The following is a 26,973-nucleotide window of genomic DNA, read 5'->3' on the forward strand; positions in this document are numbered from 1 at the left end:
CTTTCACCATGAGCAAAACTCCCTGAGGCCTCCCCAGAAGCAGATGGTTCCACGTTTTTTGTACAGCCTGTGGAACCACAAGCCAATTAAACCACTCTTCTTTATAAATTACCCATTCTCAAGTATTGCTTTATAATAGTGTAAGAATGAACTGATACACATATTAGTACTGAGGAGTGGAGCATTCCTAAAAAGATACCTGAAAATGGGTAAGTGATGTTGGAACTGGGTAACAAGCAGAGGTTGGAAGAGTGTGGAGGGCTCAGAAGAAGACAGGAAGATGAGGGGAAATTTGGAACATCCTAGAAACTTGTTAAATTGTTGTGACCAAAATGATGTTAGTGACATGGACAATGAAGTTAGGCTGATTAGGTCTCAGATGGAGATGAGAAACTTATTGGGAACTTGAATAAAGGTAACTTTTCTTGTTTAGTCAAGAGCCTGGCTGCATCGTTTCCCTCCTTTAGGGATCTGTGGAACTTTGAACTTGACAGTGATAATTTACGGTATCTGGTGGAAGAAATTTCTAAGCAGCAAAACATTCAAGATGCGACCTGGCTGCTTCTAACTTCCTGTGCTCATATGCATGAGCAAATAAATGGCCTGAAACTGGAACTTATATTTAACAAAGAAGCAGAGGGTAAATGTTTGGAAAATTTGCGGCCTGGCCATGTGGCAGAAAATAAAACCCTGTTTTCAGGGGAAGAATTCAATCTGGCTGCAGAAATTTGCATAAGTAAAGAGGAGCTGAATTGTAACAGCCAAGAGGATGGAGAGACCTCAAAGACATTTCAGAAATCTTGGTGGCAGCTCTTCCCATCATAGTCCCAGGTGGCTAGGAGGGAAGAATGGTTTCATGGGCCATGCCTGGGGTCTGCTGACCTGTGCAGCCTTGGGACATTGCTCCCGACATCCAGGCTGCTCCAGCTTCAGCCTTGGCTGACTGGAGCCCAGGTACAGCTGGGGCCACTGCTCCAGAGTGTGCAAGCCATAAGCTTTGGCAGCTTCTGCATGGTGTTAAGCCTGTAGGTGGATAGAGTACAAGACATGAGGCTTGTTAGCCTCTGCCTAGATCTCACCGGATGTATGGAAAAGCCCAGATATTCAGGCTGAAGCCTGCTGCAGGGTCAGAGCCCTCATTGAAAGCATCTACTAGGGCAGTGTAGCGGTGAAATGTGGGACTGGATTCCCCACAAAGAGTCCCCACTGGGGCACTGTCTAGTGGAGCTGTGAGAAGAAGGCCACCATCGTCCAAACTACAGAATGGTAGATCCACCAGCAGCCTGTACCCTGTGCCTGGAAAAGCCATAGGCATTCAATGCCAACCCAAGAGAACAGCCATGGGGGCTGAACCCTGTAAAGTCACAGGGGTGGGTGGAGCTGCCCAAGGCTTTGGGAGCCCACCCCTTACACCAGCATGCCCTGGATGTGGGACATGAGTCAAAGGAGGTCATACTGAAGCTTTAAGATTTAATGACTGCCCTGTTGGGTTTAAGACACGCACAGAGCCTGTAGTCCCTTTCTTTTGGCCAATTTCTCCCTTTTGGAATGGGAGTATTTACACAATGCTTATACCCTCATTGTATGTTGGAAGTAATTACCTGTTTTTTTTTATTTTACAGGCTCATAGGCAGAAGGGATTAGCCTTGACTAAGATGAGACTTTGTACTGTGGACTTTTGAGTTAATCATGGAATGAGTTAAGACTTTGGGGACTGTTGGGAAGGCATGATTGTATCTTGCAATATGAGAAGAACATGAGATTTTGGAGGGGACAGGGGCAGAATGATATGGTTTGGATCTGTGTCTCCACTCAAATCTCATGTCAAATTGTAATCCCCAGTGTTGGAGAGAGGGTCTGGTAGAAGGCAATTGGGTGCTGTTTCTAATGGTTTAGCTATCTCCCTAGTGTTGTTCTTGCTATAGAGTTCTCACAATATTTGGTTGTTTAAACGTGTGTAGCACCTTCCTACTCCTTCCTCTTGCTCTGGCCATGTGAAGTTCCTGCTCCCACTTTGCCTTCCACCGTGAGTAAAACTATCAGAGGCCTACCCAGAAGCAGATGTTTCCAGGCTTCTTGTACAGACTGTGGAATCGTGAGCCAATTAAATCTCTTTTCTTTATAAATTACCCAGACTCACATATCTCTTTATAGCAGTGCAAGAACGCACTGAAAAACTGGGACAGAAAATATCCCTCTGAATAAGGGAATTTCTTATTTAGGTGACATTAAAAGACAAAAATGAAACTGGCAATTTTGATAAAATGTGATCTTGTTTTCATGGAAATAAGGACAAAATAAACACTTTAATTTGCACACACAGTAGTGGGTTCTACCAGATGGATAAAGGCTCCAATGAAGTCAGGTAATCTTGTCCAAATCAAACAACTTATAGTGGAGTGGATGTGTTTGTCTCTGACCTCAGGAATTACCCATCCTTTTATACCCTTTTATATAGTTATCAAAGTTGTGGAAAGTTGTTTTTCCTTTGTTTTTGTTTTGCAGAATGGTTGTCTGCTATAATCAGTACCCCAGAAAACATCAACATTGTAGTTATTTGTGTTATGTGTATTTGGGTAACTTCCTCGCCCCTATAAAGTGAACACTCTTGCAGGAATTCTTTGCTCCTGTGGAAAGCCTGGTGCAGAGATGTAGAGATGTTGACATCCAGTTTTGCTTCTGGTCGTTACCAAACAAATAACTGCTCAAGTTGGTAAGCTTTTCTGAAATTCGGTGGTGTGGTTAGACTTTGTGTCCCCACCCAAATCTCATCTTGAATTACAATCCCCATAATCCTCACATGTCAAGGGAGAAACCAGGTAGAGGTAATTGAATCATGGGGGTAGTTTCTGCCATGCTCTTCTCATGATAGTGAGTGAGTTCTTACGAGATCTGATGGTTTTATAAGGAGCTCTTTCCCCTTCGCTTGGCACTTGTCCTTCCCGCCTCCTTGTGAAGAAGATGTCTTGCTTCCCCTTCACCATCCGCCATGATTGTAAGTTTCCTGAGGCCTCTGGGGCCATGCTGAACAGTGAGGTAGTTAAACCTCTTTCCTTTATAAATTACCTAGTCTCAAGCAGTTCTTTAAGGGAGTATGAAAACAGACTAATACACTGTTTATTTTGTATCCCTTCTGTAGATTACATATGAAAAGTTCTAAATAAATAGTAGTTCACTTTTTTGTTGTTTGTTTGTTTGTTTATTATTATACTTTAAGTTCTAGGGTACATGTGCATAATGTGCAGGTTTGTTACATATGTATACTTGTGCCATGTTGGTGTGCTGCACCCATCAACTCGTCAGCACCCATCAACTCGTCATTTACATCAGGTATAACTCCCAATGCAATCCCTCCTCTCTACCCCCTCCCCGTGATAGGCCCCGGTGTGTGATGTTCCCCTTCCCGAGTCCAAGTGATCTCATTGTTCAGTTCCCACCTATGAGTGAGAACATGCGGTATTTGGTTAATTCAAGATGGATTAGAGACTTAAATGTTAGACCTAGTACCATAAAAACCCTAGAAGAAAACCTAGGTAGTACCATTCAGGACATAGGCATGGGCAAGGACTTCATGTCTAAAACACCAAAAGCAATGGCAACAAAAGCCAAAATTGACAAATGGGATCTAATTAAACTAAAGAGCTTCTGCACAGCAAAAGAAACTACCATCAGAGTGAACAGGCAACCTACAGAATGGGAGAAAATTTTTGCAATCTACTCATCTGACAAAGGGCTAATATCCAGAACCTACAAAGAACTCAAACAAATTTACAAGAAAAAAACAAACAACCCCATCAAAAAGTGGGCAAAGGATATGAGCAGACATTCTCAAAAGAAGACATTCATACAGCCAACAGACACATGAAAAAATGCTCATCATCACTGGCCATCAGAGAAATGCAAATCAAAACCACAATGAGATACCATCTCACACCCGTTAGAATGGCAATCATTAAAAAGTCAGGAAACAACAGGTGCTGGAGAGGATGTGGAGAAATAGGGACACTTTTACACTGTTGGTGGGATTGTAAACTAGTTCAACCATTATGGAAAACAGTATGGCGATTCCTCAAGGATCTAGAACTAGATGTACCATATGACCCAGCCATCCCATTACTGGGTATATACCCAAAGGATTATAAATCATGCTGCTATAAAGACACATGCACATGTATGTTTATTGCGGCACTATTCACAATAGCAAAGACTTGGAATCAACCGAAATGTCCATCAGTGACAGATTGGATTAAGAAAATGTGGCACATATACACCATGGAATACTATGCAGCCATAAAAAAGGATGAGTTTGTGTCCTTTGTAGGGACATGGATGCAGCTGGAAACCATCATTCTTAGCAAACTATCACAAGTAGTTCACTTTTATTTGAAATTGTACCTTGTATGTAGCAGACAGGATAATGTGGGTAGTGTTATGAGGTACAAAGAAGCGTAAGCCACAGTCTTTATAAACAGGAAGACTGCCAATTTAATTGAAGAAATGAGACACAAAAACATGATATAAACAATGCTACCAATCATCGTAAATTAATGATATAATATGTACCGGACAGAGTTTTCAAAGGTGTGAAACAGAAATCCCTTTCGTGGGTCTACACAATCAAACCTGAATTCAAATGCAAATCTAAAACTCTGGACACAGTAGATCCCACTTGAGTATTCTAAATGCAGATTAGGATATTAAAAGCTCTGAGAAATACTGTGGTAAAGAAATCTAATTAAATTCACATAAATCAGCAACTCCCAGTGTATTTTACCACTTACCCCTGCTTTAATGAAGAAAAAACCATCATAAAACCCAAGCAGAGTGTTCTTTAGGCCATATTTGTAAAATGCCACCCCAGAAGCTGCAGGTTGAGCGAGAGCCTGATGAATGGGCATGATGTTCCTGGGGAGGCAGAATACAATGGAAGACGGCGAGAGGTAAGGCGAGAAGCAGCCTTTCTAAGTTTGGGATGACACAGAGACTGTGGGTTCTTAATAGGTGGAGTGACTCCCACACCTTCATGTCCATCAAAATTCCCATCCTGTTGCCTTCACTATGGTGGTTATTCAATGTATGTTTGATGAATTAACTTCGCAGAATTAGAAAACTGAAATTCCTATTTGGAGAGTAGAGAGTAAAACAAACTGAGTACAGCAGAGAAGTAGAACTAAGGCTGGGAAGGAAAGGGAGGGAAAGATCCCAGAAGAGAAAATCAACACCTAGGGTTGGGCACGGTGGCTCATGCCTGTAATCTCAGCACTTTGGGAGGTTGAGGTCGGTGGATCACTTGAGGCTAGGAGTTCAAGACCAGCCTAGCCAACATGGCAAAACCCCATCTCTACTAAAAATAAAAAATAAGCGAGGCATGGGGTGGCGCATGCCTGTAATTCCAGCTACTCAAGAGGCTGAGGCTGGGCTAGAACCTGGTAGGCGGAGGTTGCAGTGAGCCAAGATCGTGCCACTGCACTCCAGCCTGCATGACAGAAAAAGACTACATCTCAAAAAAGAAAGAAAGAAAATCAACACCTAACTGAGAATAATGTGTGGGATCCATGCTGCAGGTATTTCATACCCTGTCTCATTGAACCCTGACAATTACCTAAGGCAGAGAAGGATTATATTTAGTGGGAAAGACAGAGGCAACAAAGAAAGGAAAGAAATTCTGAACAGAAAAGAAATAGAAATGGCAAAGCAAAAGATGGCCGAACAGGGCTGGAGTCACATGCAGGCAAGAGTGCAAATGAAGGAGAAGGGAAGCAAAACTTCCTCCAGAAAAATTAATACCAACGTTTAAAAACTGATGAATTTTACTTCTCATAGCTCCAACAGACTCCAGATTTCTGAACTATTTTATCTTACTAGTTTCTATAACATTAATAAGAATTATACATTTAGGACAATTACCATGGTTATTCTTTCCTTTTTAAAAAGATGTATCCTACTTCCTATTTTCTGACATTCTGATACCCTCCCAGGTCTCTATTTTTGTACTCTAAAAATAATCTTTAGTAGTTGGATATGTTCTTTAGTTAATTCACCTGCAGCACCGCATTTAATGCCATCTGGAACCACTAATTTTATTTTGTTTAAATTATCCAAGTGTGCTTTTACCTGAATTTCAACAGCTGGTATTTTCACAAAGTCTTCATTATTTTATAATTTTCCAGAATTGTATTTCTTTCCTTTCCGGTACTTTACAAGGAATGATTAAAGACACTAGAAGAGCAGAAGCTCTGTGAAATGTGCTACTTTGAGATGTCTCAATTTTAACAACGAATGTCAGGAAGATATGTTTGAAACAATAGATTTTCACTTGTTAATTTTCTTTCACATGCTCAATTAAAAGCATCTTCCAATTTTACTTTAAAAGCCTTCATTTTCAAACCAGCAGGATACTGATTTAATCTGCTTTGAAAGATATTTAATAAAGCACAGTCATAAACAATTATTTCAATATCTAATGGAGCACAGGTGGGCTTATAAGACTGGAAAGGGAAGCAATGAGGACTTTATTCATAAAGGAGTGGGCCCTTTCCAGAATGATCTACACTAGAGGATTTAACCCCATGCTCTCAGGTGCTGCCCAGTCCTACTGTATTTGACTCCAGACACCAGGCTCTCACTGGAAGATTAACCTCCACCCAGTCTACACCATCCCTGATTCAGAAAAATTTAAAGAACTCAACAATCTAGCACTTGGTGTCTAACCATTTTCACCTCAAAGTCCTCTCTAGTCTTGCAACCCAGTTTACTACCTGGCTTCTGTCCTTTTCCTTATGCCTATATTTTGTTTAAGTCAGCTTCCCAGTAACACTGGCCTTCTAGGACAAGGATCTCATCTTGCTTTGAACATCTACCAGCCGCCACAGCTTTTCCATTGCCTCATATCTACCTGCACCTGTACCCTGCCTAAGACTGAGCTCCCCTGTTTGAAGATAGACTTTCCCAATGTCTGGTGCCTTTCTATGTAAACTTCTACATGTCACTTGGTTTAGAGTCCTCACTGTGTCCTTCTGACTGCAGCTAGGACATCTCCCTACCTCGTGTCGTCCACCACACTGGCTTTTTGGCTGAATTTATACTCACCAATTTTCCCATCCTTTGAAGTACATGCTCTAAGTGTACATTCACAGTCCCTCCAGATGGCCACGCCAGGGATCAAAGCTCTTTTGGTCTTGATCTCTCACACTTTCGTTTGTTTTAGTAACGACCTGGCCAGGTTGACATAGTCTGAGCTCTAAAATCATCTATGATATCTAGGTTAAAATGCAACTGACAAGGAGCAGCAAATGACCAGCAAATGTGGTCACCATCATAAATAATTTAGTTTTTTCTCCTGAGCAATCTTCTCTATAAAAATATCGAGCAAAGAAAAAACAGAATCTGATTTTTAAATGATGAAGACCATGCAGGCAGCAACTGGTGAGTAACAGGTGCTCTCGCTCTTCCATGCCTTTCCTCTGCATTTTTGTTTCAATGTCCTCTAGCTTTCTTACCATGAAACACAATTAAGATACTGTTTACTCAACCTTCTAGCTGCTATAGAAAAGATAAATAAAATCCAGCCAAACTTGAACACTCTAGGAGGTGAGAAAGAGGTGAGACTAGAGGCAGGGAGGCCAGGAGGATGGCTGGAACCTTGCCAAAGGAAAGGGAAGTGAGTAGATGAGCAGAAGCATGGCTGAGACAGATTGTGGAGAGTAGGGAGCGGTCACTTATCTGGGGTAGAAATGAAGGAGAAAAAAGGGATCCTCCACATTTCTGAATGGGGTAGATCTGTAAAGCTGATGAGCCCATGGTGCAGGAATCCACACATTCAATCATTCATCCATTAATTTACCAAGCATGTGGTAATTCCCATGTCTACGCGGTGAAAGGCACATTTGGAACAGATACATGACTGTGGAAGTCAGGAAGAGATGTCTTGACTGGTAACTCATCAACACATAAGCAGAGGTTGAACGTCATGAAAAAAATCAAAGGAAAAAGTCAAAGAGAGTTTGTAAAATTATCAGGAAAAACAACAGGAGGAGGCAAATTTTGAAGCTTAGACGTTCAAGAATACCTAATTTAAACTGAAAAATCCCTCAGGGAATAAAACTTAAAGACACTATTGGGACAATTGACAGCATTTGAATCTGATCTGGAAATTATACAGTAGCATTGCCTTAATGTTACATATCCTGATTTTGATAACTGAACTATAGATATTTAAAAGAATGTTTGTTTTGTGGAAGATACATTCTGAAGTATAAAGGTGCATTGTGTCTGCTACATACTTTCTAATGAATCAGAAAAATAAAATGTGTGTAAATTTAACATATAATTATAATTTATAAGTATACAAAATAGATACAAATCATATATAGCATATATGTGTGTGTGTGTATATATATGTGTGTGTATGTATGTGTGTATGTAGAGAGAGGGAGCACTAAAATAAATAGAGAAATATATAAACAATGGGAAAGACTGACAAAGGATATCCAGGTATATTTATCCAATCTTACAACTTTTCTGTAGGGTTTTCAAAAAGCCTAAACTATTCAAATTTAGCCTGAAATTATTTCAAACTAAAAAGTCATATAAAAACAAAGTAGTTTTATGAAAACTTGAGAGAATCTGGTCACTTTGGAAAAGTTAAAAGGAAAGAAAAAACTCTTCCGGAGGAAAAAGGATTAAAGACTATTTAATATAAATCAAGTAAAAACTGTCTTTTAATGTAAGGCGTATGAAATCTGCCCCATTCTTTAATAACCACTCCTCAATCAAAAACTAAACCTATGTACACAGAAAGATGAAGCTGGGATATTAAAATTCTGGACAACTTTGGCAGGTGGGCGTGAGTTACTGTGCATCAATGATTTCTGGCAACTGCATATTGAATATATGTGACAAGCACCAGATCTAATGGTGGTGCATCCACCGGCAATAAGAGTCGCCCTGCCTGAAAGCAGGCCTGGGGCTTATTTTGCTCAGGGCAGCCTCTGTGTCCTCACAAGAGCCCTTCTGGCCTCAGTACTTTGTGGAGGGCAATGGAGTTTGCCAGTTCTGTCTGTGACACATGTATGGCCACATATAAATATCCCCAGAGATGGATTAAAGGTGGTAAGTCAAGCCTAGTTTTTTCCATTTTGTCATTTTTGTGGAGGGAATATGACAAAAATATTGTCTTAAGGATTATGTTCATTGACTCTATTAAAAAAATTCTATTAGTTGTAAGTTAAGTGGAGCTTATGATAAGGCTAGAGGTGGCACAGGAAATCCGGTGCAGGAACAGAGCTACAGCCAGAAGAGGCTGGAAACAGCAATTGCTGAGTAACAGGTGCTCTCTCTCTTCCGTTCCTTTCCTCTGTATTTTTGTTTCAATTTCCTCTAGCTTTTTTTTTTATCATGATCCACAGTTAGAATATTATTTACTCAACCTCCTAGCTGTAATAGAAAAGAGAAATAAAAATCAGCCAAACTTGAATATACTAAAAATATACAACTTTTCTGCTGATTTTCATCAAGGGGGCCAAGATAATATAATGGGAAAAGAGGCAGGGCATGGTGGCTCACACCTGTAATCCCAGCATTTTGTGAGGCCAAGGCGGGTGAATCATCTGAGTTCAGGAGTTTGAGACCAGCCTGATCAACATGGCAAAACCTCGTCTCTACTAAAAATACAAAAAGTAGCCGGACATGGTGGCAGGTGCCTATAATCCCAGCTATTTGGGAAGCTGAGGCAGGAGAATCACTTGAACCTGGGAGGCAGAGGTTGTAGTGAGCCAAGAACGCGCCATTGCCCTCTAGCCTGGGTGACAAGAGCAAAACTCCATCTCAAAAAAATAAAAAATAAAATAAAATTAATGGGAAAAGAATAGTCTTTCAACAAGTGGTACTGTGACAACTGGGTTTCCACATGCAAAAGAATAAAATTGAGTCCCTACTTCACACCATATACAAAACAACTCCAAAAAGATAAATAGCCTAAATATAAAAACTCGAATCATAAAATTCTTAGAAGAAAACCCAGGGGTAAGTCCTTATGTTCTTGCATTTGGCAATGAATCAACTGATGTAATAACAAAAGCACAAGTAACAAAATAATAAAAAAATAGATAAATTAGACTATCAAAACTGAAAACTATTTTGCATCAAGGGACATTTTCAAGAAAATAAAAGACAATCTACAGAATAGAGGAAAGTATTCACAGATCATTTGTCTAATAAGGGTCTAGTATCCAGAATATATAAAGAACTCATACAACTAAATAATAACAGAGACACAACCCGATTTAAAATAAACAAGGACTCATATAAACATTTTTTCAAAGAAAAAGATGTAAATGTCCAATGAACACATAGAAAGATGCTATCATTAGTAATCAGGGAAATGCAAATCAAACCACAATGAGGTACCAGCTAATACCCACTAAGATAGCTATAACAAACAGGATTGATTTCCACTTAATTTGGAAAACAGAAAGTAACACGTGTTGAGGATGTGGAGAAAATGAAACATTAATATAGAACTGCTGGAATGTAAAATGATTCGGTGATGTGGAAAACAGTTTGGAAGTTCCTTAAAAAGTTAAACATAGAATTACCACATGATCCAGCAATTTCACTCTGAGGTAAAGACACCACCCCACCCTCTGCCAAAATTGAAAACAGATACTTAAAACAAATACACATAGATGCAAATTCATAGCAACCATATTCACAATAGCTAAAAGTTGGGAACAGCTGGAATGCCCATCAATAGATGAATGGATTCACAAACTGTTGCATATAAATAAATTAAAATTGTATTCAATGTCTAAAAGACATGAAGTCCTGATACATGCTACAATGTAAATGAACCTAGAAAATTCTATGTTAAGTGAAAGAAGTCAGACATAAAAAGCTCCCATATTGTTTACTTACATAGAAGTATCCATAATAGATAAAGCGTGTCAATAATAGGTAAATCTGCAGACACAGAATGCAGATTGATGGTTGCCAAGGCTGAGGAAGGAAGAACAGGGAGGGACAGCTTAATAGGTGTGGGGTTTCCTTTTGAGGTGATGAAAATGTTTCTGAACTAGATAAAGGTGATGATTGTATAACATTGTGACTGCAGTAAATGCCACTGAATTTCTTACTTTAAAAAGGTTAAGTTTATGTCAATTTCACTTCGAATAGAAAGAAAATAACATACAATTTTCCTCATTTCTATTATTGATCGGAGTCTCCATTTCTATTTGGTGATTAAAATATTAGATACACTCAACAACCATTTGTGGTTTAAAGCTCGACGTCTTGTGACAGTCTTTGTGGGTTGAACTTTATTTAAACTATCATTCTGTCAGTGATCCATCCACTTTTGCCTATTTTAAGGATGGCTCTCACCATATTAATATGGTGTGACTGGGGGGTGCAGGCAGTGGCTATAGTTGTTTCTTCCCTGGTCATCATCTAACATCATTCATTTTTGAAATTATAAGTAATGTGCCCTCCCTGTTTGGACAATGTGTGCTGATTACCCTGCTGGGGGATGATGGGCCATTAACAGTCTCTGAGAGGCCCCAGAAGCACCTCCATTGTTATTAGAAGTTGAGGGGCTGCCCACAGCACAGCCTTAGTTGGGAGGAGACCCTCACCTCGCACACTCACAACCCTGCCTGGGCACTCAGAGACATTTGGTTACTACACATGCTACCCTTGGGCATGCAGAAAAAGTCAGGGCCATGTCTGTGTCCTTCCAGACGCTGGAATCACCAGGGTGTTATCACTCTTGCCCTTCCCTCCTGCCGTGCCCAGTGGAGAAGCCTTCAGGGCTGCTGCTTTCATTGGTGGATCCACAGTTATGTTAGTCAGGATTCTCCAGATAGACAGAACATGTGGGGTGTGTGTGTGTGTGTGTGTAACCCAGAGAGATAGAGAGAGAGAGAGAGACTGATTTTGAGAAACGGGCTCAAAACTGTGGGTGCTGGTAAGTTTAAAATCTGTAGAGTAAGCGGGCAAGCTGGAGATTTAGGTAAGAGTGGATGTTACAGCCTTTATTCCAAAGGCTAGAAATTCAGGTAGAATTTCTCTTTGGTAGTCTAGAGGTAGAATCCCTTCTTCTACGACAAATATTAGCCTTTGCTCTTAAGGTTTTCAACTAAACAGATGATGCCTACTCACATTGTGGAGAATAATATGGTTTTACTTAAAGTCAAATGATTATAAATGTTAATCATATCTAAAACACATTTTTACAGCAACATTCAGATGGGTGATGGACCAAATAACTGGGTACCATGTCCTGCCAAATAGAAATATAAAATTAAACATCACAGCCACAGAGAGGGAACCTGGGTCCTGACCTATGAGTCTGCCAAGCCAGCTCTGGACAGTCCACTTGTGGGCATTTGTATGAGGGAGAATGCAATTCTGCTTTATTGTGTCCATTATTTTTCCTGTTCCTTTTTTTTTTTTTTGCCTGAATTCTAACAGATGTCTACTCCCTTATCCTTGTTACAATCATTGGATACAGCATCCTGCCTCCCTTCTCCTGGGAAATCTAAGGGGCTAGAGAAAGAGAAGTGACTCCTAGTTCCGTTTTCATCTCCAAAATGTGTCATGCAAAACTCTTTCTCTCTGAGAGCCTGGAATTCATTGGTATAATATGTAGTGTGTGGCATGAAAAGCCTCCTCTAGTTCGCAAGTTGTCTGCAGTCTCCTTGGTCTGCCATGGGCAGAGTGTGTCATCTGAGCTTTACCGGGACGTGCTGGTTGTGAGGAAAGAAGAGGAAACTGCACATTTGTGTCTCAAGTGTTCAGGTCAATGCTCTCCAGGTCATCCTGCTGCACTCTATTCCATGCCAGCCACATTCACAAATGGAGGGACTCAGCATCTTGATTCCAAACTTCCAGAGGAGCAAATTTGTTACCCCATGTGGAGTTCTTGCCTGCTCCTGGTCCACGTAGTTGGGACAGGAAGGAGGGGGATACAGGGCCCCCTGCACAAGGATGTGCCGTTCTAGATCCCTAGTCCACGTGCAGACATAAATCGCCTTTCTAAAATGACATACTGGTGTGCATGTGAGGGCACGTGCATGTCAGTTTGCAGGTAACAAGAACTAGACAACTGCTTGACACTTTCTGAAGACCAGAAAAGGACTTACTGGGAATTATTGAAAATGAAATTAGAAATCAGAAAATAATAAGCTGTGTAAGGATCTCTTATAACTATCTTTGCTAATCCTTAGTCAATTTTCCAGGAGAATAGAGATGAGGATGATTCTTCCTTCTTTCCTTGCATATTCTCTGTACCCGCTCCTCCCATACCCTGTATGTCTGCTCCTGACATCAGCATTCTGATTACTTGCTGCTCCAAGGTATTAACCTCACTTCATCCACTTGATCAAAGAATAGTCCTGGTCAAAAGTAATTTAACTCAGATGCTGTTGCCTACCTTCATCGCGTGCTCTGCAAAGTGCTGGCTGCCACTTTACTAGTCAACAGAAATGACTGTGCATGGCTGTAGTTCTTTGCTCTGAGCCAGTATTTTCTGCCAAACTAGCAGCTTTCTCTGCCAGTATCAATTTTCTCTACTGCATAGTGATGGCAGGAGGATATAAACCTCTTTTTTCTGTGGGAAGACTTACTGCTAATTGCAGCGGTAATGGAGAAAGTGTCCTACTCACACCCATTGTATATGTTTCATCATCCTTTTAATTTCAAATTGTATATTGAGTAGGGGAGTTTTCTATCTGTAAAAGTCACATAGTGAGATTTTTAACTCTTCATTCATTGACTTATTAGAGTATCTTATGCAGTTTCTATAGTTTGCATGTTTGTTCCCCAAACCTCATGTTGAAATTTGATCCCCAGTGTTGAAAGTGAGGCCTAATGGGAGGTGTCTCGGTCATGAGGGCAAATCCCTCATGAGTAGATGAACGCCCTCTTTGGGGTGACTCAGTTCTCGCTCTGTTAGTTTCTGAAAGCTGGATGTTGAAAAGAGCCTGGCACTTCTCCCCTGACGTTTGCTACCTCTCCTGTCATGTGGTCTCTGCACATGCCAGCTCCCCTTCACCTCCCACCATGAGTGGAAGCTTCCTGAGGCCTTGCCAGAAGCCAAGCAGATGCTGGTGCCATGCTTTCTGTGCAGCCTGCAGAACCATGAACCAAATAAACTTTTTTTCCTTGTAATTCACCCAGTTTCAGGTATTTCCTTATAGGAATACAAATGGACTAAGGTAACAGTCTTCCCTAAGCTTCACAGGAATGCAGAGTCAAGGGCTCTCTCTAGTAGCAAGGACCTCATTAACATCATTTTCCTTTCATTTTAAATGGAGTGGATTATTGATTATGTATCATCATTTTCTAATGAATAAATAAATGAGACCAACCATAGCCAGCACTCAAACTCCACCACAGACCCCTTTAGCAACTGAAGGTGCCAACGGCTCTTTGACTGTCAGTGCCACCTGTGGTGGCCTTGCCACTCTTGGTTTGTTGCCAGCATAGCTGTCACATTTTTGCATTAAGTATCAGTCATGGTCCTGCTGTGGGACAGAAGATCCACTCAAATGGGATTACTAAAGTTTGATGAAGGGACCTTTTATAAAACTGTGTGGAAATTGAAGGAAGCCAGTAAGGGATGGCGAGGCACCCTGTGACTTACAACAGTGGAAGCCTTTGTCACTCCGGACCTGATGGGGGGAAGTGGTTACCAGGACCTTGAGAGAGCCTTGTGCCTCTAAGAGACAGCTATGGAGACAGAGCGTGATGCAACCAGCCCTCCATGACCCTGCATGGAAGGGCCAGAGAGGGGAATGAACACTGGGACCTTGGGCTCCAGTCTCCTCCTGGTGGGTCTCATCTGCCAAGCCCAGGGTGCCGTGGATCTGGTTTATGCAGATCAGCCTCCTGAGGCTCAAAGCAGGACACAGAAGGAGTAGAAAGTGCCTCAGGAGCAGCAAACAGAAATGCTGGGCACAGGTGAGGGATGGCCATTTTAGCCAGGTCTCTAAGGCTTCCTGCACTGCCCTGCTGTCTGGATGATTCCCAGGCTCATTTAGAGCCGCTCATCCATATCATAACGACCACGCTCCACTGTGACCAAATCCCTCCTCACATGAAAAGACCAGTGGGGAGAAAAGATTAAAGTCAATAGGGTCTGCCCATTCTCGTTGCTCCTTTAAAGAGTTGCTAAGGGTGCCTAAAGATCTGAGACTGACTCTTGGTCATGGTTCCATACCCAAATTCCAATTCTAGTGTTCAGTGACTATTATACAGTCACCAACTGTTTATTGAGATAATACATGAAAGAATAAATAAAAATGGTCTTTTCTCCCCAAAGTAGTTTCATCTACAGTAACTTTATGTCTTAGAACTTCTATAACATCCTCATTTCAAATATTCTTACCCAGTGTTCCCATATGATTACAGTTATATTTGAAAGACCAAGTGCCCTGGTTGTCAGCTCTGAACACACAGTGGCTAGAGCTACATAGACCTGGTTTTAGCATGCCAAATACAGGTGCTGAGGGCAGACATGGTGACTGATACATTGCAGAGTTCATGCACTGGAGTTATCAATATCCTTGCTCAATGGCACATTGTAATACACCAGCCCTGAAACCAATTTTGTGTGTTCAAATGAAAGTACAAAAATCAATTACTAGAGAAGGATTATTTTTGTACTGCAACCTCTTGCCTTCCAGAGTAATTCAAAAATCATTATAGACCCCAATATTCAGAGAAACACACTTTTTTACCCTTTCCTGACAGATTTTCTCTTACAAAAAAATGGAGAACATGACAACCTGTTTATTGAAAGGTAAGGAATGTCTTTGTTTTACGGTTATTTCTACTTGAATCCACAGTGATTCTCTATTTCAATCATTACAAACTAAGTTGTCAAATTTAGTCAGTTTAAAAGATAGGGAGAAACTAGCGTCCTCGTGCAGACGGTTACAAAACCACTTTTGTTTTATTAGTCACATTAGAATTCTATTGCCCTTTAAATGCCACAAGTTCAAGAGCACAGCTGTATACATCCTGAAAATATTTCTTCTCATTAAAATAAAACATGAGGATACAATTTCCTAGGACATAGACGACAAAGAAATGGCAAAATAAGAATCAAAACAAGTTGGGTACAATTACACATAAGAGGCTGGGTGATTTTCCAAACAAAGCTTTGTCACTGTTCTATCACTAAGTTAATCAGGAAAGGGTTTAATTTGTTTGTTAGCAGCTGCTACTTTTCTTTTATCATATAAGCCATAATAAGAAAAATGGAATTTATTCACTGAGATGTGTTGAAATAGAAGTTGTGCCACTTCATTCTAAAGGAAGGATTCACATCATAATGTATGTGATATTCTTCTTTCAGAAGTGCTTGCTTGCTACCTGTGAACAAACTGGATATCATTTCCAATGTTACATGATCATAGTTACTGAGAAGTGTGCAGTTACCAAATCACCAATACCTCAAAACTCACAGTAAGCTAAAGCAATCACAGTAGATTGATCTAAAAATTAGAAGAGAAAAGAACAAAGAATAAATGAATTCTGATTTTGTCAATGTCTCATATCCACGTTTTAGATCATGTAACATAAGAGCTAAAATGTAATTTTCACCAATATTCTCAATGATTTGTCTCCAGGAACACACAAAAATATTTCTTGCTTTATCCTACTCTCCTTATCACAAATCTTGGCATTTTCTGCAATTTTAAATTCTTACTTCATCTTTCTTTTTTCATGTATATCCAAGTCCTTTGAACTCGCCTTGCAAAATACTTCTTTAAACAATCTTCTTTCATTTTTCCCATTTCTCATGACTGTTCTGGTTTGTCATATATCCAACTTACCTCCAGCCTTCCAGCTCTTTTCCTTGTCTTCTGATCCCTCTCTATTTTTTCTACTGCACTGTGATCAAATTAGCTCTATGACATGTATATGCAGGTATGTGTTTCTCTGGATAAATAATACTCCACTTCTCACTGTTGTCTATAACAGTGATTCCCAGTGAGAAAAGCTATTATATAATAAATTTAATTATATATTAAAATATATTAATTATATATTGTGTATTAATAATACATAATTAATTATATAGTATATCATATATAACATATTGATATTAAATATTATATTATAAATATAAATATAATATATTTAAATGCTATATAATAATATATAATATAATGTATAATTAATATAGTAATTATATATTATAGATTTATAATGTATAATTAATATAGTAATTATATATTATAGATTTATAATGTATAATTAATATAGTAATTACATATTATAGATTTATAATGTATAATTAATATAGTAATTACATGTTATATATTAATAATGTATAATTAATATAGTAATTACATGTTATAGATTTATAATGTATAATTAATATAGTAATTACATGTTATATATTAATAATGTATAATTAATATAGTAATTACATGTTATATATTAATAATGTATAATTATTATAGTAATTACATGTTATATATTAATAATGTATAATTAATATAGTAACTATATAATATATAATACAATTGAATATAATTATATATTAATAATAATATATAATTAATATCTATAGTATATGTTTAGATATCAGTCTACTGTTTTCTTGTCTGTCTGGGTTTGATATTTGATATTAGGGTAATACTAGCCTTATAGAATGAATTGTGACTTATTTCCTCTTTTTCTATTTTTTGGGTAGCTTTTGAAAGATATATATTAAATTTGCTTTAAATGTTTGTGGAATTCACCACTGAAACTATCTAGGACTTAGTTTTTCCTTGTTGTAAGATTCTTTTTTTTTTTTTTTTTCTGAGACAGGGTGTCACTCTGTTGCCCAGGCTGGGCTCAAGCAATCCACCCACCTCAACCTCCCAAAGTGCTATGATTACAGGTGTGAGCTTCCGTGCTTTGCCTGTTGTGAGATTTTTACTTACCAATTCAATCTCCTTGCTTATTATAGATCTCTTCTCATTATCAATTTCTTCTTGAGTCAGTTTTGGTAGTTTTCATCCTTCTGAGACTCAGTTAATTTCATGTAATCTATCTAATTTGTTAGCATACTTTGTTCCTAGTACTGCTCCCTTATAATCTTTCTTATTTCTGGAAGGTCAGTAGTGATGTCCCATCTTGCATTCCTGACTTTAGGAATTTGAGTATTCTCTCTCACTTTCTACACCAGTCTTGCTAAATGTCATTAATCTTGTTAGAGAAAAAAAATAGTTAAAATGAAAAATAATGTATTTACGTAGTTTTCTGTATTTACCTAAGTATTTTTTTTGTTTATGTGGATTTGAATCACTGCTTTGTATCCTTTAATTTCAGCCTGCAAGACTCGATACAGAATTTCTTGTAGAACAGGTTTGCTAGTGACAAATTTTCTCCATTTTTATTTTTCCGGGTATATCTTAATTTCTTCTTGTTTTTTCAAAATCGTTTTGCTGAATCTAGAATTTTTAGTGGACTTTTTCTTTTTGCACTTTGACTATGTAAACCCATTGCCTTCTGCTTTCCAAGGTTTCTAGTCATTTTTTCTCTTGATATTTTCAAGGCTTTTTTTTGTTTTTGTCTTTATCTTTGACTGTTAACAGTTTGACTATGATATGTCAAGGTCTGGATCTCTTTGAGTTTATTTAACTTAGAGTCTATTAACTTAAGAGTTTATTGTACTTGATTTGTTCTACTCAGAATTTGAGTGTGTAGGTTAATATTCTTCATCAAATTTGAGAAATTTTTAGATGTGGTTTTTTTTTTTTTTTTTTTTTTTTTTTTTTGAGACAGAGTCTGGCTCTGTCGCCCAGGCTGGAGTGCAGTGGCAGGATCTCAGCTCACTGCAAGCTCCGCCTCCCGGGTTCACGCCATTCTCCTGCCTCAGCCTCCCTAGATGTTGGTTTTTATCAAGTATCTTTCGGACTCTTTATCTTTCTCAAATTACTAGAATTCCTATTATGCATATGCTGATATTCTTGATGGTGTCCCACAAGGCGCTGCAGCTCTGTTTACTTTCTTCACTTTTTTTTTTTTTACATTCCTCAGACTGTGTAATCTCTATTGACAGACCTTTGAGCTCACCAGTTTTCTCCTGCTAGTTCAAATCTGTTGTTCAGCCCATCTAGTGATGTTTTCATTTCAGTTACTTACTTTTCCTCTCCAGAATTTCTATTTGGTTCATTTTTGTATTTGTAATTTCCATCTCTTTATCTCTATTTTCCACTTGGTGTGATGTCATTATCACACTTGCCTTTAATTCTTTAGATATTCTTTATCTACTAATCTGAGATCCCTCAAAGACATTTTTCTGTTGACTGTCTTTTTACTGCTAATGTGGCAAAATTTTTTTATTCTCATATTTCAAACTGATAAAGGGTCTAAAAACACGTCAGCAAAACACATTCAATAGCAAAATGTTGAGAGATTTCCCTCTGATATGGAATATGTTAAAGGTTACCTACTAACAATATTATATACAAATCTTAGACAATGGAGTAATGGAAGGATCAGAAATGAAATTATATGGATAGAAATATCTTTTACATTTAGTTTTTAAAATTTGACTCTGCTATATCTAGATCTACATCTCTTTGATTTTATTCTACTTAGAGTTTATTCATAGAGATTTAATCTGTAGAAATAAAATTAAATTTGTGGAAGTAAATCTAGAATTACTTATAAGAAGTATAACTATGTATTGGAAAATTCAAAAGAACCTATAAATAATTTATTAGAATTAATAAGTATGCTTAGTAAGGTTGCTCTATCTAGAAACCTTGCTACAAATATAAAAATATGAAAGTAAAAATGCTAAATTTAATTTTTCATACCAGCAACAAACAATAACAAAATGTGAAAAGGTACCTATTCCCTTTTCCCTTCTTTTTTTTTGAGATGGAGTCTCGCTCTATCGCCGGGGCTGGAGTGCAGTGGCCGGATCTCAGCTCACTGCAAGCTCCGCCTCCCGGGTTCCCACCATTCTCCTGCCTCAGCCTCCCGAGTAGCTGGGACTACAGGCGCCTGCCGCCTCGCCCGGCTAGATTTTTGTATTTTTTTTTAGTAGAGACGGGGTTTCACCGGGTTAGCCAGGATGGTCTCGATCTCCTAACCTCGTGATCCGCCCGTCTCGGCCTCCCAAAGTGCTGGGATTACAGGCTTGAGCCACCGCGCCCGGCCCCCTTTTCCTTTCTTTTCCTTCCTAGACAATTCAGTACTAAAGCAGTCACGTAGGGTGGAGCAACGTTGCTATCTGCTTGGGGAAGGGGTGGCTTGGCGTGGCATCTGGGAACCAGAGCAGCGGGAGGAAGAAATAGGCCCATAGGAAGCATCCACCATATGGCCTCAGGCCTGTGCAGAGGAGGAGGCCTGGTGGGCGGCTCAGAGTACAAGCAAGGTGCAGAGGGTGTCCAAGCATTGGGGTGAAGTAAAGTGGGACATCAGAGCCTGGGTGTAGTAAACAGGTTAAGCAGAGAATCCAGGCAGACATATAGGCTGGCCCATGGGGCCCGAACCTGCAGGGACCCTAAATAGGATGAGGAAGGCACCCATGCAAAGGGTAAAGGGTGCTGGGCAGAATGGGATATTAGTTACAGCTGGGGATGGACCAAATAAGTAAATCAATTCAAAAGAATGACAGCGGGTTTTGTAATGTCACAAAATGAATGAACAAATATAGAAAAAGAGAAGAAAGCTAAAATAACACTGTGATGTTGAATCAGAATTAGAAATGTCAGTGCATACTAACATATTTCAAACTATAAATATAGAGATGTGTGCACACATCTCTATGTATGTATATACATCTGTATATACATGTATATTCATCTCATGTATGTATATACATACATGCATAAATAAACTTCTATATATTCCCTAACTTTGTCCATTGCAGGCCTAGGAGTGGCCATATTCCCAGTGCTACACAGACCTTACATTATCAATATACATTTTGATACTATTAATACACATTTTTAATACTATTTTCTACAGAAAGGAAAGATGGATCCTTGGATAAAGGGCTGATTCTTAGGTCGGTACAGGGAAGTAAAAAATGTCCCAGAAATGTCTTGTTATGTATTCTTGAAAGCACAAAGATGCTCAAACAATGAATATATCAAAATAACCATTTTGAAGGTATACCTGTTGGCCAAACTGAGGACAATTTGAGCATGAAAATAAATTAAATAAGTAAATGGAATTCTAATCCATTAGATAAAAGGGAAAACCATGAATCTCCAATGATGTGCATCTCTACATACATACAGACGAGATATTTACCTCATTTGAAAATACCTCCCCACAGAAAACACTCATTAAGCAATTACTAAGGGAAAAAAGAATAACTTCACAGTGGATAAGCCTGGCAGACACCACATTCATCAAGTAATCAAGGCAGTACTCATTAGTAATAGAACAAATCAAAATTGCAAGCCTCCTGATAGAATACAAGAGAACAACAGAGCATCATTACAGTTTCATTTCTCATGAAATGCAAATCCTGAATCCACTTCTGAAGAAATATCAGACAAATCCCAGTGAGGAACATTCTGAAAACCACTGGGCCATGATCCACAGAAATGCCAAGTTCAGCAAAGTAAGTGACTAAGGATCTCTTCTGACAACTGAATGCGACATGTAAATCTGAACTCAATTACGTTGCTGTAGGATGTCACTGGGAGAACTAGACACATAAATAGGATCTGAGGACTAAATATTATTAGCATGCCAATGTTAGTTTTCTGATTTTGATAGCTGTAGAAGATTTTGTGTTTATGTAGGAGAACATCATTGTTCACAGGAAATGAACACTGAACTATTTAGGGGTAATGGGACATCAGGTAAGCAAACTACTTTCATAAGGTTCTGAGAATAAAATATCTGTCCTTGCGTCTCCGAGAAAACACCAAATGGCGGATGACGCCGGTGCAGCCGGGGGGCCCGGAGGCCCTGGTGGCCCTGGGATGGGGAAGCGCGGTGGCTTCCGCGGAGGTTTAGACAGTGGTATCCGGGGCCGGGGTCGCGGCGGTGGATGGGGCCCGGGCCGAGGCCGCGGAGCTCGCGGAGTCAAGGCCGAGGATAAGGAGTGGATGCCCATCACCAAGTTGGGCCGCTTGGTCAAGGACATGAAGATCAAGTCCCTGGAGGAGATCTACCTCTTCTCCCTGCCCATTAAGGAATCTGAGATCATTGACTTTTTCTTGGGGGCCTCTCTCAAAGACGAGGTTTTGAAGATTATGCCAGCGCAGAAGCAGACCCGTGCTGGCCAGCGCTCCAGGTTCAAGGCGTTTGTTGCTATCGGGGACTACAATGGCCACGTCGGCCTGGGTGTTAAGTGCTCCAAGGAGGTGGCCACCGCCATCTGTGGGGTCATCATCCTGGCCAAACTCTCCATTGTCCCTGTGCGCAGAGGCTACCGGGGGAACAAGATTGGCAAGCCCGACACCGTCCCTTGCAAGGTGACAGGCCGCTGCGGCTCTGTGCTGGTGCGCCTCATCCCTGCACCCAGGGGCACTGGCATCCTCTCAGCACCTGTGCCCAAGAAGCTGCTCATGATGGTTGGTATCGATGACTGCTACACAGCCCGGGGCTGCACTGCCACCCTGGGCAACTTCGCCAAGGCCACCTTTGATGCCATCTCTAAGACCTACAGCTACCTGATCCCTGACCTCTGGAAGGAGACTGTATTTACCAAGACTCCCTATCAGGAATTCACTGACCACCTTGTCAAGACCCACACCAGAGTCTCCGTGCAGCGGACCCAGGCTCCAGCTGTGGCTACAACATAGGGTTTTTATACAAGAAAAATAAAGTGAATTAAGCCTGAAAAAAAAAAAAATCTGTCCTTAAAATTTTTCTATAACTTTATCATTGATTCAAATGTTTTAAAAAATGAACCAAAGTACCAAAATAGCATTTTAAAATAATGTGTATTTTTATTAAAAATGGGCAAGACACTGTCATGTTAATCAAGTCAATTTTCTATACAGAAAAATTTATAACATCAATAAAATAAATGGAAATGGAAATACATGCAATGACATTAGTTCTTTCCCATATTGTTAGGTAGATAACATGAAGCACTAATAGAGTTTCTGGAAAATTCATATTTTAGTGGAAATTCACAAGTTGTTTCCAGAATGTATATAGATGAAAATGGCCAACATTAAGATAAGCTACTGGGTTTTGAACAGTTTACAAAGTCATAGTAATTAAGAGAACATGTTATTGATACAAGGAGAGATAGAAATAGAATAGAACAGGGTAAGAGGCCAGAAATAGAGCCTCTTATAAGTGGACATTTCTATTACAACGAAGTTTGTACCACAGAGCAGTAGAGAAGGAGCGGTGTTTTCAAAAAATTATGCCTGGTCAACTGGATATCCACTTGGGGAAAAGCAAAATGACTTCTGCCTTGCCACCAAGCAATCCATACTTTGTGCATTGCCAATCTAAATGTAAGAAGAAAACCCCTATTACAGAGCCCCTTGATCAGTGTTGCCAGTAGAACTTGTATGGTGATGGAAATGCTTCACATCTGAACCCTCCAAGATGGTAGCCACAGCCACATATTGGTTTTGAGCAGGTGAAATATGGCTAGTGTAACTCAACCACTAAATTTTTACTTTGTTTTTATTTTACCTAATTTATGTTTAAATATCCACATGTGGCTAATGGCTACTATATTAAACAGTACAGTTCTAGATAATAAGGGAAGAGAATATCTTTATGTCCTTGGGGTAGGCAGATATTTCCTGATAGAATGCAAAAGTATTCTCCATCAAGGAAAAAATTGGCAGATAAGAGCTTCTTCTCATTAGAAGACATCATCAAGAAATTGAACGTAAACCAACACGTAGGAGTTATTGCAACACACATAGTTAACAAGTTCTCAGTCCTGAATCAGTAAAGCCTTCCCATAATCATTAGAAACTTACCAAAGAAAATGAAAGTGGAGTAAATGGACAAATGGCTTGAACAAGCACTTCACAAAAAGGATAGCCAATGAAGTAGTGCTTTATATCAGTGTTATCAGGGCTCTTCTAATTGAAACCACCATTAAATATCACTACACACCCACCAGAAAGGCTACAGTTTGTAAGACCCACAGGACATGTGGCAGGGATGTGGAGTGACAGTCGCACTCCAGTGGTGGTAAATTGGAACCCACTTTATAAAACAGGTATTATCCACTAAAATTAAATGTATGCAAACCTTATAAACATTAATTCCACTCTAATGGATATGTCCAATGTAAACGCATGCACGTGTGTGCCAAGAGTCTTGAGCAAGATTCGTAGAATATTCCTCAACTTGGATTTAGCTGATATTTTCTCATGACAAAAAAAAAAAAAAAAAAAATCATAGTATGTGGCAATAAACTGTGAAATACAATAAGTATTACAAAGTAATGAAAAAAAATCACTGCATGCAACAACCTGAAGAAAACCTGCAAACATAATATTCAGTGACAGAACAAGATACAAAGGATACATTCAAATGATTCCTTTGGTGTAATCTTCAAAACAGGTGGTATCTGTCCATCATAGTCAAGGAGAGGAGGCTGTAACTATGAGAGGACAGGAAGGGGCCTCCAAGGTGAGCAGAGTGTGCAGTTTCAGGCCCTGGGTAGTGGATACCTGGGTTTGCTCCCATGTGATCATTCATTCAGATGCATATTTATGATTGCTTGCTGCCTTTTGGTTGGTTACAGGGCAATACAAATTGTAACATCATTACTGTAAATTCCTAATCATATATTTATAAAATGTACTGCTGTGTGATTTCTTCCCATAAGCCAGCTATTCTAAGCCTAGTTTTATGACATTGCTACTCCTGCCAGTTTTTTCAAGAGCATGGTTGAATGTTTCCATAATCCTCAAAATTAAATTTATTCTTTTGAAATAAAAAATAAACTTGGTGTTATGATTTCAGTGATGCTGAGAATATTACAACATTCCACAATAATTCATTCTTTTATTTTGTTCCCACAGAGAATTTTAACTCTGCATCCCCTAAAATAGTGGCAGGCACTACTTTAAAAGAATGAACTGGCTTATTCTGTCAAATGGTGATCAAACCCATTTTAAATTTGCAGGATGAATTTTATGGTGCTGACAATTTTTATAAATGATTTCTGGGCTAAAATATTGAATTAGTATTATTATCCTTCAGTGTGTCATTAGATGTTTAATGAATGTTTTTAACACAGATAACAATGGACACAGTTATCCTGGTAGACATATAAAAGAAACCATTATCTCACCACTTTAATGTCCTTCTTTGCTTTAGTTCTCTTAAAATCCTTCCAAAAGAAAAATGTGTCTACCTCTCTTCATTCTTCATGCCTCTCCGGGGCTCACTTTAGTTGCTAATTGCAGTTTCCTGTTTTATCTCTTTTGGTCCACAGGGATCACAGACCTTTTTATGACATCTTCTCTGTAATACCAGGCATTACTTGGTATTTATTTTCAACATATATAATGTGCCACCACTGTCACGGGAAAATTTCTCTTAGATGAAAAAAATTCCATAAAAATAGATGCTTGCATTTTAATTGTAGGTGATATGGCTACTCTTATTCTTATCTATGCCAGGGTCAAAAAATAAGAAGAGCAAAATAAAAATGCAATAGGAAAAAGGCTAAACCATAAGCTCATACACACTCTGTCCTAGTGTAAGCTGCAATAACTGACCACAGCATGAGACATTAGCAGTGAATTAGATCAAAACGATATCTTTTCTAACATTAATAGTTTAGAGTAGTCCTCATATAAAATCCAAAGACTTGAGTGTTTTTTGAATTATGATTTCTCTGGAAAACATTGCCTTAAATTTCATTTGTGGCATTTTGAAATATATTCCAGTGAAACCTGGAAAGAACTGTTTTCCACACACTTTCCCACCTTCCCAGTCTTTCTCATTCCCTCTTGCTATACAACCTCCCTCTTGCTTACAAAATGGAGTCTTTATTTTTTTTTTTAACAAATTGAGGTATTTCTGGTCTATCAGAACAACAGATTAAAAAAAAAAAAGATATTTCCACTAAACAGCCCACTACTAATACAGTACAGAGAGTTTCGTCCTACTTCAGTAACCTCACAAAAGAATTACCTGTTTCCCTTATCGAAATGAATTGCATCCTTTTGGTAGAGTTTCGACTTCCTGGAATAGCAAGAAAACCGACAAACCACTCCTTGGCAGAATTGTTCCTGCATTGTGCCATCTGATACGATCCATTAATGCCATTGGAGCGCTGTCACAACCAGCACTTATGATGTGTGTATTTGTGTGCATTTTATTTCTATTTTAGAGAGAAATAAGGAAAGGAATTTCTCCTCTTCTACTTAGTTAAAAATAAACAATATTTTCTTTGAATATTCTTCACACTTTGTTCTATCATTGGAATCAAAGAGGTAGAAAAAATGTACGATATTTCTTGTAGCATTTTTTAAGGGAGACACTGGGATCACTGTGATTTCTATAGTGTCTGAGCTGAAGCTGTTAACGCACCACTTTAAACAGAAACTTTAATTTTTTTGTTTTTTTCCTCTGCCATGTCTTTAACTCTGTGAATTTTCATACTTGGTGAAGTTGAAGAAGAAAAAGGAAAAGTAATTGCACCTGGAAGTTTACCTCTTTGTTGAATTTCTTTAGTTATTATTTCAGCTATTTGCACTTTGAAAAAGAGTTTTCCTCCCACATGAAATGACTTTTCCATCTGCCTGAACTTCTGGAGATAAAAAGTGAAAAAAGTGGCACAGATTTCATACCAGAACTGTAGTGTGGGGCCTGTGAGGTTCACGTGTGCAGGAAATAATGAGGCTTCTTCTGTTTTGTTTCTGTTTTTGTTGCTGCTGCTTTAGCACAATTGAATCCAAATAGAAAATAGAGATAAAAAAGGAAATGCAAGTCAAAGGTAATTGGGGGTTCACTTTGTGCCATGAGACAGTTGTTAGCCCTTTTCCAAAGCTGATGTTATTG

The 26,973-nt window shown here is 38.9% G+C and overlaps 1 pseudogene across 1 annotated transcript; it reads left to right on the forward strand.

Annotated features, from left to right (window-relative positions):
• Nucleotides 1–21,895: 21,895 nt before the first annotated feature.
• Nucleotides 21,896–22,828, forward strand: LOC111550279 (annotated as a pseudogene). The gene has a single exon (XR_002733989.3). The product of XR_002733989.3 is annotated as a 40S ribosomal protein S2 pseudogene (transcript).
• Nucleotides 22,829–26,973: the final 4,145 nt, after the last annotated feature.

This window comes from Piliocolobus tephrosceles, chromosome 5, assembly GCF_002776525.5.
Source record: "Piliocolobus tephrosceles isolate RC106 chromosome 5, ASM277652v3, whole genome shotgun sequence".
Lineage (NCBI taxonomy): Eukaryota > Metazoa > Chordata > Mammalia > Primates > Cercopithecidae > Piliocolobus > Piliocolobus tephrosceles.